This window comes from Lepidochelys kempii, chromosome 1 (assembly GCF_965140265.1).
Source record: "Lepidochelys kempii isolate rLepKem1 chromosome 1, rLepKem1.hap2, whole genome shotgun sequence".
NCBI classification, from domain to species: domain Eukaryota; kingdom Metazoa; phylum Chordata; order Testudines; family Cheloniidae; genus Lepidochelys; species Lepidochelys kempii.
The window spans coordinates 14691581-14706826 of NC_133256.1; the positions used below are offsets into that span (position 1 = coordinate 14691581).

At 47.0% G+C, this 15246-nt stretch overlaps 1 protein-coding gene across 7 annotated transcripts in view; it reads left to right on the plus strand.

The window, feature by feature from the left end:
• Positions 1–15246, plus strand: part of CAPN5 (calpain 5) — a 148004-nt gene that overhangs the window by 33288 nt on the left and 99470 nt on the right. The gene's annotated exons all lie outside the window — the stretch shown is intronic.

Below are 15246 nucleotides of genomic sequence, written 5' to 3' on the forward strand. Positions count from 1 at the left end.
TGACACAGCCTAGATTCTGAAATCATAGCTTAATCTATGCGTTTTTCCCCTGCTACCTTCCCGGAGGCCAGCAGGTCCCCTGCTACCTTCCCAGAGGCCAGCAGGTCCAGTTAACCTATTTCTCCCTGCTACCTTCTCGGAGGGCAACAGGTCTGGTTAACCTGTTTCTCCCTGCTACCTTCTCGGAGGCCAGCAGGTCCAGTTAACCTGTTCTTCCCTGCTACCTTCTCGGAGGCCAGCAGGTCCCCTGCTACCTTCTCGGAGGCCAGCAGGTCTGGTTTAATCTGTTTTCCCTACTACCTTCTCGGAGGCCAGCAGGTCCCCTGCTACCTTCTCGGAGGCCAGCAGGTCTGGTTTAATCTGTTTTTCCTGCTACCTTCTCGGAGGCCAGCAGGTCCCCTGCTACCTTCTCGGAGGCCAGCAGGTCTGGTTTAATCTGTTTTCCCTACTACCTTCTCGGAGGCCAGCAGGTCCCCTGCTACCTTCTCGGAGGCCAGCAGGTCTGGTTTAATCTGTTTTCCCTACTACCTTCTCGGAGGCCAGCAGGTCTCCTGCTACCTTCTCGGAGGCCAGCAGGTCTGGTTTAATCTGTTTTCCCTACTACCTTCTCGGAGGCCAGCAGGTCTCCTGCTACCTTCTCGGAGGCCAGCAGGTCTGGTTTAATCTGTTTTTCCTGCTACCTTCTCGGAGGCCAGCAGGTCCCCTGCTACCTTCTCGGAGGCCAGCAGGTCTGGTTTAATCTGTTTTTCCTGCTACCTTCTCGGAGGCCAGCAGGTTCCCTGCTACCTTCTTGGAGGCCAGCAGGTCTGGTTAACCTAATAGAGATGCCTAGCTCACTAGAGCTGGCGGTGTGCACACCAATATTTACAATAACTGAGGTTTTTTACCAATATTCCCCCTTTCGCAATTCTCCACCAAAATGTTGTACCAATAAAATAAAAACCAGCAGGATCTTATTAAAGGGAAAAAGGCAAAATACCACATTTATTGTGAATACAGAAAGAATCATAGTAAGCAGTTAGTTATAGCTATAACATTCCATTCAATCTCATATTTATTCACACATTCATTCATACAAACACACACACACACACACCCACACACACAGGTTCTGCAAGGTTGTTATCATAGTTACCAGCCTTAGAGTTGCTCATGCCAAGCCACTGGCCAGGTGGCCTGGACATGAGGAGGGAGCAGGGCCTTGTCAGATGCTCATCTGATGCTCCTGGAAGTTGGTTTGCAGAATCAGACCCCAAAGTTCTCACTTTTTAGAGTCTATTTTTATAGGAATTTCTTCCTATGCCAGTCTATGGGAATTGCTTCATCATGCTGTTGCTGAATCAATCAGCAGATAGCACATTCCTGACGGCTCCAAGATGTTATCTTGTTCTTTGGTTCTCCCATCCTTGAGGCTGTTGGGTGGATTCCAGTCTGCCCTCCGGGGTGGGGGTCGTCTGGTTATTTCCAATTGACGCCTTCTTCAGCCGATGGACACTGGATTCTTAGGCTGGCACCTCCCTGATCATTCAGTTATTATCCACACCAAGCATCCATCCACATACATCCTCTATCTCTATTTTAATCACAATTGTTAATACAACAAAAGGGCGGGGAGTCTCTGGGTGTTGTTTCTGTTGTTAGAGTATTGCTTTGAGTCTCTCTCTGTGTGAACTGCTTTGAGAACAGACTCTGTCTTAGAATGTACTAACACGGTTAGCAGCTTGCAAGTTTCACACATAGAGGGAGAGAAAGAGTACCAAAAACCAAGAGACCTCTTAATTAGTAATACCCTGGAATTTAAACTCTGGGGAATCAAACTCATTTGTGATTTTAATACAGAACTTCTTTAATATGATCCAACAGCTGAAGTTGGGTATCTTAGTTCGAACCCACCCCAGTGTAGCCCACGCCTTTGATCCTCAGCGTCCCCTCTCTGCAAACTGGGCACAATAGTATTTATTCACCTGATGGTGATGTGACGAGTCCTAACTAAGTAATGCTTGTAAAGTGCTATGTGTTTGCAAAATATTCTGCAGGCTAATTAGTATCGGAGCCTGACAGCATCAGGATTAGAACCCAGGGATTCTTGGTTCCCATCCCTGAGCTGCAATTTACGAGCTCGTTCCACCACTAGGATAATTCCTCACCCCATAAGCCAAGATTGGATATTTCTCTAAAAGATATGCTATGGCTCAAACAGAAGGGAGGGCTGGATGCAGGAATTACTAGGTGAAGTTCTGTGATCTGGGTTATGCAGGAGGTCAGATGAGATGATTGCAATGGTCCCTTCTGGCCTTGGTATCTCTGGATAGTTGAAATAATTTGTCTAAGAGGTGCTGCAGTAATGAAACAAGTGAATTTTGTGCACACAAATATTCTTATAAAGAATAGTTTCTCCCCAGCACTGTGTTGCTGGTTCCCTTTTGGAGCATAAGCAGGGGCTGGCCACATGCTCCTGTTCTGAGCTTTTGTGGTTTAAAACAAAACAAAACAAGAAAAAGGTTGACCACACAACGTTTCTGCAATTTTTTTTTTAAATTCCAGTGGAAACCGGGTTGAAAAGAAACTTGCCCCTGGGGTGTCAGGAAACCAAATGTTTAAGCATTGTGATGGCACAGGAGAAACTGAAAAGTGAAACTGATTCAAGACAGCTGTGTGTCACCAGCTGTGATGAAGGTGTAAGATCCAAGTGTGGAAGTGAAGTGAATTGAGATGGGGTTGAAAGGGCCCCACCACGGAGGCCTGTGGCCACCCCTCCCCCTGCAGGGGGGCTGTGTAGGGCACCAAAATGTCTAGGGATTCCCTGGTAGCAAACGTTGTTCTAGGCTGTTTGTTGTTGTTCGCTCTCTTCCCACTTCCTCAGAGTTGTTTGTATCCACAGCAACTGTCTGGTAATGGGCCAGTAATTCATATATGGTTCAGTGTGAGGAATGAGGAACTTCTAAGTATTTTGCAAAGGTGGCGCTAAGAAGTGGGAGGTCCCGTTGGTATTTGCATCAGTGAGGCGAAACCAGTGACTCTTAGGTTTAACCCCAACACTCCAGGCCAAAAGCCTTTTCAAGTGGAACCTTATTCAAATGAGATTTACAGACAGTTTCTTCACAATGTCTACACAAAAAGCTGTGTCCAGGCAGGGCATTGAGCTGGACTCAGGAGACCCTATTCCCTGCTCTGCAACAGGCCTCTTGTGTGATCATGGAGGGTATGTCTACACTGCCCTCTAAGCCTGGGCTCTGACTCAGGTTTGAGCCCAAGCTCCCCTTCCATCCACACACACATCAGTCTCCTCGGATTAGTGAGCACTCAGGACACGGGCCCTAGGACCTGCTGTGACTCAGATCCAACGCCTGTCACTTGGCAACGTGGATGCGGCTCAAGCCACAGACCTGAGTCAGAAGGTCTGTGCAATGCAGTATGGATGTTTTAACGTGGTCCAGCAATTGCAGAGTGGACCCGCAAGTGCTGGCTTGGAAACACCGAGTGTGCAAGCACAAGTCCCGCAGACCCAGATTTACAATGCAGTGCAGACACTCCCTTAGGGCTGGTCTACACTTGAAGCAAACACCTGTCAGGGATGGTTTAATTAGGAGATGTATGTAAACCCCCGGCAGTGTGGGGCGTGGGAGATGGACTCAGCTTCTTGAGGTCCTTTCCAGCCTAGATTTCTGTCAGTCCATGTTCTGTGTAGAAACTGGGTGAAGTAGTTTCTTTTGTGGTTCGGTGGATCTGGTAACACCCAAGCTGTTCTGAGTCTCCCAGGAACAGGTGGAAAAACAAGTTGGTTGACTCACTGCTTGTTTAGTGGGGCAAACCACGTGAGGGAGAGGGCACACAAAGCAGTATTGGCTTGCTGTGCGTGCGGTATGTTTCCAGCTTTGTTGAATGTATTTGTTTATAAGGAGGGAATCTGGCCACATGGGCTTTAATCAAGTGCAGTGTATCCGCTTCACTGCAGACCGCAAACCTTGAAAGAACTCGGGTACTGCTAGCAACATAATGTGAAGATTAGACATTATGGGTGAAATCTAGGCTCCATTGAAGTAAACGGCGAAACTCCCTCTCACTTCAATGGGACCAGGATTTCCCCCTATGATCAGAAGGCTAAAGACCTACTAGACACTTCCTACTGTACCGTGCTGGGATCAGACAACTGAATTCTAGAAGTTGCCCCAAGTGGCGTGTGTTGTCGTGCCAGATTGCATGCGGAGTCATGCCATTAAGCCCAGATGTTGAGCCGTAGGAGCCCCGGTTCTAGAGGGGTGGAATTTCTGCAGTGGGAAGAGAATAGCCTTTTAGTTTGCAATCGGACCCTACCTGTATAAGCGCTTTAAATAGTTATCCTGGTTTCAGCACTCATGAGCGTAATCACTACCAGCTGGCAGTGCTGGCTGGCTCCAATGCCCCAAAATCTCTGGAGGCAATAAAGGGAATTCCATCATATAGCTGAGTCATATGATTGACCTTCTCCTCCAAGAAACTTTCTCTCCCAGTTTAACCCTTTCAGCCTCTTAACAGCTGTGCCAGACATCTGGATTCAAGCTTTGTTTTAATCCACCAGTGTTTTAATCCACTGTCTGTGCATCCTATTTCCATTGTTGCTGTAACGTGATGGCCTTGATCTTTCTCGCCCAGGTTGTATTTATTTTGCAGCAGCCATGGAATTGTCTGTTTCTAATACTCCTTTGAGGTTTCTGAACTTGGTTCTCCTGGCTTTTGTGCAAGAGAAAAAAGCAATTAGGCTACCCAGAACATTTTAATGTGCCAGATCTAATGTGTAAATTGGAAGCAATGATGGATTTAACAGCAGGCAGTGTCAGAATTCTGCCTTTCTCTTTAATGGTTTTTAACAAATATTCTTTCTCGTTTCACTAGAGTCTCCTTTTGGAAACCAAATCGATTTCTGTGAGTGAGTCATTCGTTTATAATAATTAAAGGTATATTTGCATAGTGCCTACCATCCCAGGGGATCCCAAAGTACTTTCCAAACAGGAATCAAATCACCCTACATGCTGAAATGGAGCCCCTCTTGGGTGGAAAGTACCTGCTGTTTAATAGCTCTCAGCAGCTATGTAGACTCAGTGATCAGATTGTTGGGACCTCTGTTTTACATCTCACATGGATGGTGGTACATCCAGTAATAGTGTCCCCTAACACTATGTGGGTTCAGTACTGACTGAGAGGGAGAGTGCCACCTACTGAATTATAAGATTGTAGCTTAGCACAGTTCTCTGAGCACCATGGTGGAGACTGTAGGTGGGAAGAAACCTGTCAGAGTTCTCGTTTGCAAAAGAAACACATGCTTCTGCATTAAAAAGCAGAGCCTAAAGTGATTAGTTCACACCCAGAGCTCCTACGTTGGGAGATGTAATTACCATGTAGTCATAGATTTTAAAGCCAAGAGGGATCATTACAGTCCCTCTGGCCTGACCTCCTACAGACACCCACCATAGCATTTCACCAAGTGGTTTCTGCATCAGCTAAACTTTGAGTTAAGTTAAAGCATGTCTCTTAGAAAGATATCCAAGCTAGATTTAAATTTTGCTGATTCCTTCTACATAACCTCTCCAAGCTATGGCCTTTCCTAGCCATCTGCGCAGCTAAAATGCTCGTCCAGGCTCTCATCTCCCGTATCGATTGCTGCTCTATCCTTCTCTCTGCCCTTGACAAATGCAATCTTGCCTCGCGGATACCCAGTTTCTGTTGCTTTGACCATGTTACCCCTCTTTGCTTGCTTCCCCTGCCTCCCCCTTTTCTATCCTATCAAACATAGGCTGTGAAGGTCAAGATAAGTCGCATATCCCCCTTCCCATCCTCCCTCCTTCACTATCAAGATGTCGACTTCCGCCTCCAATTGCATTGATCCTAGCCTCCATTGGCCTCTTGTTAAATTTTCAAACAAGCACCTTCGTGCTTTCTCCCATGTTGCACCTCATGCTTGGGAGGTGCTTTCCGTAAACATCTGCAAAGCTACCTCATCCCTCCTTCAAAACTTTCCTTTGCCGTCTTGCCTAGAAAAAAATTGGCTTAATCTGAGGATGTGCTGAGACCACTGTCTGTCCTGCTGACAGCACTATCTGTGTTTTCTTGTATTTCCTCCTCTGTCTGTCATCTATCTGTTGTCTCTTGTCTTATAGTTAGATTGTAACTCTTTGGGGGCAGGGACCATCTCTTTGTTCTGTGTTTGTACAGCGCCTAGCACAGCAGGCTCTTGGTCCGTGACTAGGGCTCATAGGTGCTACGGTAATACAAACAACAATAATAATCACCAGTCTTTGCCCTCCACATCATCTATACCTGCTTGAGATCCTTGGGGGCCCTACAGTCGATGGATTGCTCATACCCAGATTCTCTTATGGGGCTCTTACAAGACCCTTTAGGAATTTCATTTTGGCATTTCTTTACCCCTCTTTCTTCCAGTGCCCCAGCTCTGCTCTGCATGTGCTCAGATGATGCTGGACAAATAACCATGCATAAAGAGCACTGTACAATAAATACAGGGAGCTGCTGTCCCAAGGGGCTTACAGCATAAGTGCCCAGTCCTGTTCCCACTGAGGTCAAGAGAGCAAATGCCTCGTTAGCATTAAGGCCCTGAAGTCGAAGGAATTCACCAGTTGTAAGTCTGGTCACGGAACAGTGCACAGTTAAAACACTCTGGTCACTCGATTTCTGATCTAAAAGGGACTATTCTTCAACAAAAAAACTTTGAAAACAGACTCCAATGAGAGACTGCTGAATTGGAATTAATCTGCAAATTGGATACAATTAACTTAGGCTTGAATAGAGACTGGGAGTGGTCGAGTCATTATACAAAGTAAAACTATTTCCCCTTGTTTATTCCTCCCCCCCCCCCACTGTTCCTCAGATGTTCTTGTAAACTCCTGGAAATGTGCTGGAAATGGCCCACCTTGATTATCACTTCAAAAGGTTTTCTCTCCCCCCACCCCACTCTCCTGTTGGTAATAGCTCATCTTAAGTGATCACTCTCCTTTCAATATGTATGATAAACACCCATTTTTTCATGGTCTGTGTATGTATATAAATCTCCTCACTGTATTTTCCACTTTATGCATCTGATGAAGTGAGCTGTAGCTCACGAAAGCTTATGCTCAAATAAATTGGTTAGTCTCTAAGGTGCCACAAGTCCTCCTTTTCTTAAAACAAAGTTTGGCACTTTCCATCTAAAGGATATGAAAGTACTTTCCAAACCCTCATGCCTTTACTCTCACAGCACTTCAAGGTAGTGGGTGAGTTTTATATTAGTCTCTTGGGGAAACTGAAGCAGGGATAAGTGAAGTTCCTCTCTGAAAGGAAGTGAACTGCAGAGCACAGAACCCAGGTCTCCTTGATTCCCAGGCTGTGCGTTGACCACGAGACCATGTGGTTTCCTCTCTCAAAATGTATCACTCTGTTGTATTGTCCATGCCAGACTGTGATGAGTCACCCAAAAGGTGTTCCAAACTGTACAGGGTGTGGCACAGAGAGTGATCAGGTAAGGTGAGCTATTACCAGCAGGAGAGCAGGGGGGCGGGGAGGAGTGGGGGCGGGGAGGAGACACCTTTTGTAGTGATAATCAAGGTGGGCCATTTCCAGCAGTTGACAAGAACTTCTGAGGAACAGTGGGGAGGAAATATATTGGGGAAATAGTTCCCCTTCCCCCCCCCCCCCCGCTCTCCTGCTGGTAATAGCTCACCTTACCTGATTACTCTTGTTACAGTGTGTATGGTAACACCCATTGTTTCATGTTCTCTATGTATATAAATCTCCCCACTGTATTTTCCACTGAATGCATCCAATGAAGTGAGCTGTAGCTCACGAAAGCTTATGCTCAAATAAATTTGTTAGTCTCTAAGGTGCCACAAGTCCTCCTTTTTCTTTTTGTGACTACAGACTAACACAGCTGCTACTCTGAAACTTACCTCCTGTTTGCCCCTAATTTATATAGTAATATTCTTAGCTATACCTTAACCAATCGTTCTACTGAAATTTACCTAACCAATCCTAACATATTGTAACATGATTAGCTAACCAATTATATCCCACCACCTTAATTAGTTTACATCCAGCAAAATTAATTATACAGCAGACAGAAACAATCACAGAACCAGACAGAGACCATGCAAATAAACAATAGCAAAGTGGGAACTATAATGACAAGACAATACAGAAGTGAGGATTTCACAGCTACATCTAAAAAGACATAAGGGTTTCCCAGCTGTGTCTATTGATAAGTGAGTTCTTACCAGACAGAAAACTATCAACCTAAATGTCCTTTTACATCTTCTAGGCTCTTCCCTTTCTCTGGAGGTGATAGGTCGGATCACCTTCCTAACAGCCCCATATTGACTAGTTTGGAATGTGAGGATGTGACCGGTCGCTTCCCAGCTTATGGCTGCCCCTGCTGCTTAGCCAAAGGCATTGGCCTAAGAACAGGGTCTCAGACTGTCACTGTGAGAGAAGGCCCTTACACAGATTCTTTCTTGTATACCTCTATTAATAGCTAAATGATAAACATATACCTACATTCTTAAAGTACAGGCCTTTACAGGCAGGCCTGAATATCTATATCCTAACAGGTTGCATTTCTCTGGTTTTGTTTATGAGAAGGTCACGCAGGACAGTATCAAAAGTCGTACAAAAGTGAAGATATCCCCCCCCCCCCCCAATGGCTTGTTACCCTGGCAAAGAAAGCTATCAGGCTGGTTTGACATGATTTGTTTTTGACAAATCCGTGCTTACTGTTACTTATCACCTTATTATCTTCTAGATGTTTGCAAATTGCTTGCTTGATTATTTGCCCCATTATTTTTCTGAGTGACTGACGTGTCCGGTGTCGTCATGCTGGTTGATGTCAAGCCGTTTTAATTTTTAAAAGCTGCCCCAGCTGGGCATCTCCGTGGTGCTTGTGTGTGGGTGCTGACACCCATGGCAGGATTTTAGGGCCAGTGGGAGAGTCTTTGGGTATCCTTAAGGACAGTGGAACTGGTGCTGGATTGCCAGCTGCAGGGAGGGAGAGAGTCCTTTGTGCACCATGGAGCACCGACTGTCCCCAAGTCACTATCCAGGAGGGACTTGACAGGAGGGCAGAGGCAGGATGGGAGAGGCACATGGGGAGCTCAGGGGCAGCCAGTGCAGAAGCTCTATTAGTGGCTGTGCGGTGACTCCACTGGATGCCCTGCAAACGTGCCCCCCTTTCTCCCCCTGGCCTCATCCCTGCATGGGGTACGATTTCCACAGGACTCAAGTCTCTCCCTGACTGACATTCCAGGATCCACCCCCAGTGCAGTGCAGCTGATTTTTGCGCTCTGCTTTGGGGGTTGCTTTGTGTCTGGCTGGAGGGTTTATTTTCCCCTAGGCTCTGCACATGAGGACAGGCTCAGCATGATGTCCAAATCAGCACTCAGTCTGTGTGTCTTAGGTAATTGCATGGTCCCCATCACCACCATATCTGGGTGCCTCACAATCTCATTGTACTTCTCACAAAACCCGTGTGCGGCAGGGAAGTACTGTATCCCCGTTGCAGAGGTGGGCAAGTGAAGCTCAGAGGGGCTAAGTGACTTGCCCAAGGTCACAGAGGAAGTGACTGGCAGAACAGAGAATTAAGCCCAAGTCTCCCCAATCCCAGGCTAATGCTCTGACCACCAGACCACCTTCCTCTGCCTGCTGGCCTGACAGTGGGTTAATCCCGTGACCAGGACCTTTGAGGAACAGGGACACATTTGGTTTCCAGGTGCAAGTGTGTGCTCACTGTATAAAAAGCCAAACAGTGCAGGCTCCTGTGATGTGGGATTCCCAGCTTGTTTTCCCCTTAGCAGCAGGATTTGGATGGCTGGTGGTGCCTAAAACAGGTGTTTTGTTCAGACTTGTACAAGAACCTGGTTTAACCGGTGTTTCTTGATTGTTTCTCCTGCCAGACCGGAGCAGACCTGAGGTCCAGTTAGTCCTGTATCCTGTCTCTGGAAGGTTGCTAGTAACAGGTGTTAATCCCACCCTCCCCTAAAGTAGGGTTCTCTCTGCCCCCTGTGTGTGTCTCCTCCTGATCTCTGAGAGTGTGTCTACACAGCAAACCCCCCTATGGCAGTGAGTCTGAGAGCCTGGGTCAACTGATGAGGGCCCAGGGGCTCACACTGCAGGGCTAAACATAGCAGTGTAGACGCCTGGGCTTTGAGACCTTCCCAACTCAGAGCCCGGGCTCCGGCCTGCAAGTCTCTACTGCTCTTCTTACCCCCGCCGCGATAGCCCCGCCAGCCTGCTGACCTGGGCTCTGAGACTCACCGGCTGCCGGGTGGGTTTTTGTTGTTTTGTTCTGCTGTGTAGATGCCCCCTCAGAGTATTTAATCCCTCAGGCTACGTCTACACGACAAGCCGGAGCTGCAGCAGTGAGTGTCAGAGCCTGGGTCTGCAGGCTTGGGCTTGCTCTGCAGCACTAAAAGTAGCTGTGGAAGCATTTGGGCTCAGGCTCTGAAGCCTGGGGAGAGGGGTGGATTCAAAGCCCAAGCTCCAGCCCAAGCCCGAACGTCTATCAGTATTTTTAGAGCTGTAATACAAGCCCAAATCTGCAGGCCCTGGCTCTGAGGCTCCCTGCCGTGATTCCTGCTTTCTGGGTAGATTGGCTTCAGACCCAAAGCACAAGGTTTAATGTCCCTTCCAAAGTTTTTATTGTTAGTTGTAACTCTGGATAGCCTTGCTATCCACAGAAACAGCCAATCCCTCTTTGAATCCCGTTTAGTTCATGGCTGCAATGAGCCCCTCGGTTTAATCACATGTGGTGAGACAGAATATTTTCTCTTAGAGCTTTTGTATAAGTGGTTTACAGTTCCCTCTCTCCTTGGCATTTATCAGCATTCAGTTTCATCTGCCTGAATGTTGCCCATTCCCGCAGTTTGGGAAGGTCTCCCTGAAGTTCCTCGTAGACCACTCGGATCCTGGCTAAACTAAATAACTTTGTGTCATCTGCAAATTTTGCTACCTCACTGCTCACCCCCCCCTTCCCAATTGTTGTTAAATACATTTAAACAACCCAGGACTTAGTATGGAACCTTCAGGCCTGCTGTTTTGTAATGATGGGAATTGACCATTTAATCCTACTCTTGACTGTCTGCTAGTTTTTGATCCATGACAGTACTTGGTCTCTTATCCATGACTGCTTAGCTTCTTTAGTAGCCTCTTGTCCGGGACCTTATCTGGGGTATTTTGTAAGGGAAAATCAATTGTCGTCAGGTTCTCCTTTATATCCACTGCATTACTGACACGTTTAAAGAATTTGGAGAGATTAGTGAGACACTATTCTCCATTGCTGAAACCAGGTTGGTCATATCCTGATCTTCCAGGTGTTTCATTATTCTGGTTTTAATGATCACTTCATGCAGTTTGCCAGGTACAGATACAAGGTTGGCTGGCATGCAATTTCTCAGATCACCCATAGAACCCATTTCAAATCTAAGAACATTTTGCTGCCCTCCACTCTTCTGGATCATTGGCTGTGCTACATTCAGAAATATGCTTTGAAGAGAGCCCAGCGGAGGGCAACGAAAATTATTAGTGGGCTGGGGCACATGACTTAGGAGGAGAGGCTGAGGGAATTGGAGTTATTTAGTCTGCAGAAGAGAAGAATGAGGGGGGATTTGATAGCAGCCTTCAACTACCTGAAGAAGGGGGGTTCCAAAGAGGATGGAGCTAGGCTGTTCTCAGTGTTGGCAGGTGACAGAACAAGAAGCAGTGGTCTCAAGTTGCAGGTGGGGAGGTCAAGATTGGATATTAGGAAACACTATTTCACGGGGAGGGTGGTGAAGCACTGGGATGGGTTACCTAGGGAGGTGGTGGAATCTCCATCCTTAGAGGTTTTTAAGGCCTGGCTTGACAAAGCCCTGGCTGGGATGATTTAGTTGGTGTTGGCCCTGCTTTGAGCAGGGGATTGGACTAGATGACCTCCTGAGGTCTCTTCCAACCCGAATCTTCTATGATTCTGTGCTTCTCACCAAGGGAATGGAAATCAGTTTGGATACAAAGAGTAAAAAGCTGAATATCCTCAAGGTTCAGAAATACTGTTGGTTAAAAAAGAAAAACGGGTCACATTTTATATTAAGGTTTTATTTATAAAGGGTTAATAAATAATCAGATGTTATACACTTGCTACAAACGTAAGTAACGTGTTGAAGATGGTTAAAAGTCACTTATTGACCTGTTTGGATTGTGTACCAATTGATTAACCATTTATTAAAACCTCTACTAATCCTTTATTAATCCTTCATAAACTATTTGTCAGTGGATTCTTAATATAAAGTGTGACCAAAGGCTGCAAAAAGTGCTGTAGAATTTGATAAAGAAGAAGAATCTTTCTATGCAGTTTTCAAAGAAACCCATAAAATGCTATGTAGCAGGGGTATACATCTGAGATTCACTATTAGATGGCTTCAAAATGCCACAGAATGGTTCGCATGCTGTTGTTTCTATTACAGGAACGCTCAGTGTTAATTGGGGCTCCATTGCACGAGGCACTGTACAAAGACATAGGGCTTGTCTTCACGTACTGCGCTCCGACGGTGCAGCTGAGCTGCTGTAACGCTTTAGTGAAAACGCCCGAGAGGGTTTCTCCTGTCGGAGTAGTTCATCCACCTCCCTGAGAGGCAGTAGCTGTATTGATGGGAGAAGCTCTCTCATCAACATAGCGTATTTACACAGGAGGGTTAAAGCAGTATAACTGCATTGTTTGGGGGTGTGAATTTTTCACACCCTTGAGCGACGTGGTTATACAAATGTGAGTATGTAGTGTAGACCTGGCCATAGTAACATACAATCCCTGCTTTGGAGAGGGATTTAGAATCCAAGGGTAGGCTTCACCAAGGTATTTAGGCACCTAATGCCCATTAATTTGAAATCAGTAGGTGTTAGGTGTCTAAATACCCTGGTGAATTCCACCCAAATAGATCAGGCAGACCAAGGAAGGAGGGGAAATGGAGGTAGTGACTTGCCCAAGGTCACGTAGCAGGTCGGTGACAGAGCTGGGAATAGAATACAGGTCTCCTGAGCTACCGTGCCCTGTCTACTAGCCGTGTCTAGTACCCGTGCCCTGTCTACTAGCCCACATGTCTCCCCATCCATAGAATTAAATTTTCTATTCAATTTATTGGCCTAGCCCAGCGAACGGAAGGTCTGCTTGAGGTTCGTGCCATTAGCAGCGGCAGCCTTCTCCAGTGGGCACAAGGCTTCTTGCTCCACACCAGTCACCAAAGCTGGCTCGGAGCAGAGGAGATGCTGCACCTTGGAATGTCCCAGGCTCCTGCTGGAGATACTGATACCACTTCCACACACACCCCTGCTACTTCGAGGCGTGATCTAAGCCCTATATTCTCAGGTCGCATTGCAGTAAAGAACAGAATTGCCCATCCACAAAGCCTTTTGCTGTTCCTGGCTCCCAGGAGAGTCCACATCACTTGAGATGACTCAGGACCATGGAGAGTGACTGGGATGAAGCAGAAGAAAATGAATATTTCGGTAAATGAGTCGTAACAGTGGCAGAACCTGGGTAGTGTCATCCAGTGCAATCAGCATGGATGTTGTTTTGGTTTCATTTAGGCACTGAGTAATGAGCATTTTTGCTGCTGATCAGATTGATAACTAAGGCAAACTAAAATATTTGGTTTGCTCTCAGCAGAAGTCTCCTAAATTAAGAGTTTTCATCTCACCCAGGTAAGAGTAGGCAGATTTGCCTAGCAGTCGTCATGAATAATTACCCTGGTTAGGATGGGGGTGGGTTAGAAGCCAGGTTTTTTTTTCTCCATACTAATCCTAATCATTTAACTAAATTAATTGCTTCCAAACAGATGTCCAAATGTGTCCATCGCCTAGTCCCCTGGACACTCGTCACCAATCCTTATGCAGTTACTTGTTCTAACTTTCTAGCCATTGAGCAGTGATTCCCAATGTCTTTGGGCGATGCCTATTTACCAGAATAATACCTTGGCTCAATTGGTGCCCATCACCGAGATCGCTGCATATTCTATCAGGTGGTGCAGACAGCCCGGTGTAAGGACACTCTCTTACCCTATGGGAGGCAGGCATAGATGGGGGTGTCTAGAATGCCAATCAAAGGAGCTGGTATGCAGTTTGTGGGAGCCACCATGCTGGTGGAGAACTAGCGTGGACAGGTTCAGGTGCGACTGTATCTCGTGGGTGTACATGGGACATGATTTCCTCGTCTCCTCTGGGTTGATAAAATCACGCCTGCTCCCAGGATGCCAGCGGCTTGTTGAAAGAGCGCAATTAATCGAGAAAGACATGGCTCTGTGCCAGGAGGCCTTTTTAATTAAAAGAGGTTGGGACATCTGAGAATCTCTATTAAACCTGGCGTCGCCACTGAAGTCATGGAGCGTGTGTGTGTCTGAATTTGGATGGCGGGGAGGGTAGAGCATCCTCTTGCTTGCTAACGTCTCTGGAGGGGTAGGGGGGTGTCCTGTGTCACAGACCTCTGGGGCCACGTACGCTTCCCCATTGCAATCGTGTGACTTCTCCGGTGTTCCTGCTGACTTTGAAGGGATGGAGCTGGCTGCTCCCACAGCTCAGGCATAGCTTGTTACAGTTCATACTAACAGGGCAATGGGAGCCCGTGCCTTTAACAATGCTGGTGGAATGCTCCTGCCCTGCCTGGCCCTAAGCTTGGGGCATAGGTCCTGCATGCCAGGTGGAAAGAGGAGCAGCTGAGCCAGCCTTTTGGGCTGGGTACCAACGTTCCTTATTGCCTGGCTTAGAGGCGCATGTTTGCTCACAGGGTGTGGGAGGCTGGGCGGGTGGGTGGGTGTGGCTGGTTCTCTGCCACTGGGGCATAAATGGGGGGTGCGGGGCCGCTGTCCTTCCTCAACGCAAACTTCCCCGCTCATCAAAGCCCTGGTAAACTCTGGTACGCACCTGCTTCTTTATTGGAACCATGCACGGCAGCATCTTCCCTGTGGTTTGCTTGAAGGGCTGCACCCTTCCTACATGGACTTCGTTATTTCACTAGGACATCAGAGGCTGCAGGCATAGCGCTATTTGGGTTTTTTACTGCGCCCGTCACCATGGTATCTGAGCACCTGAGGTGTCATGGAGGGGGGCAAATGGGATCTATCCCGTCACGCTGTTTGGTGGCCTGTTAGATGAGCTTTAACCTAGTGGAAGCATCTGTTTCCTGTCATTCAGGTGGCCTCTTTTCCTCTCTGTATCTGAATGTTTTTGCTGGGCACTACGGAGCGGGAAGAGTGAGCCTGGTTCTAG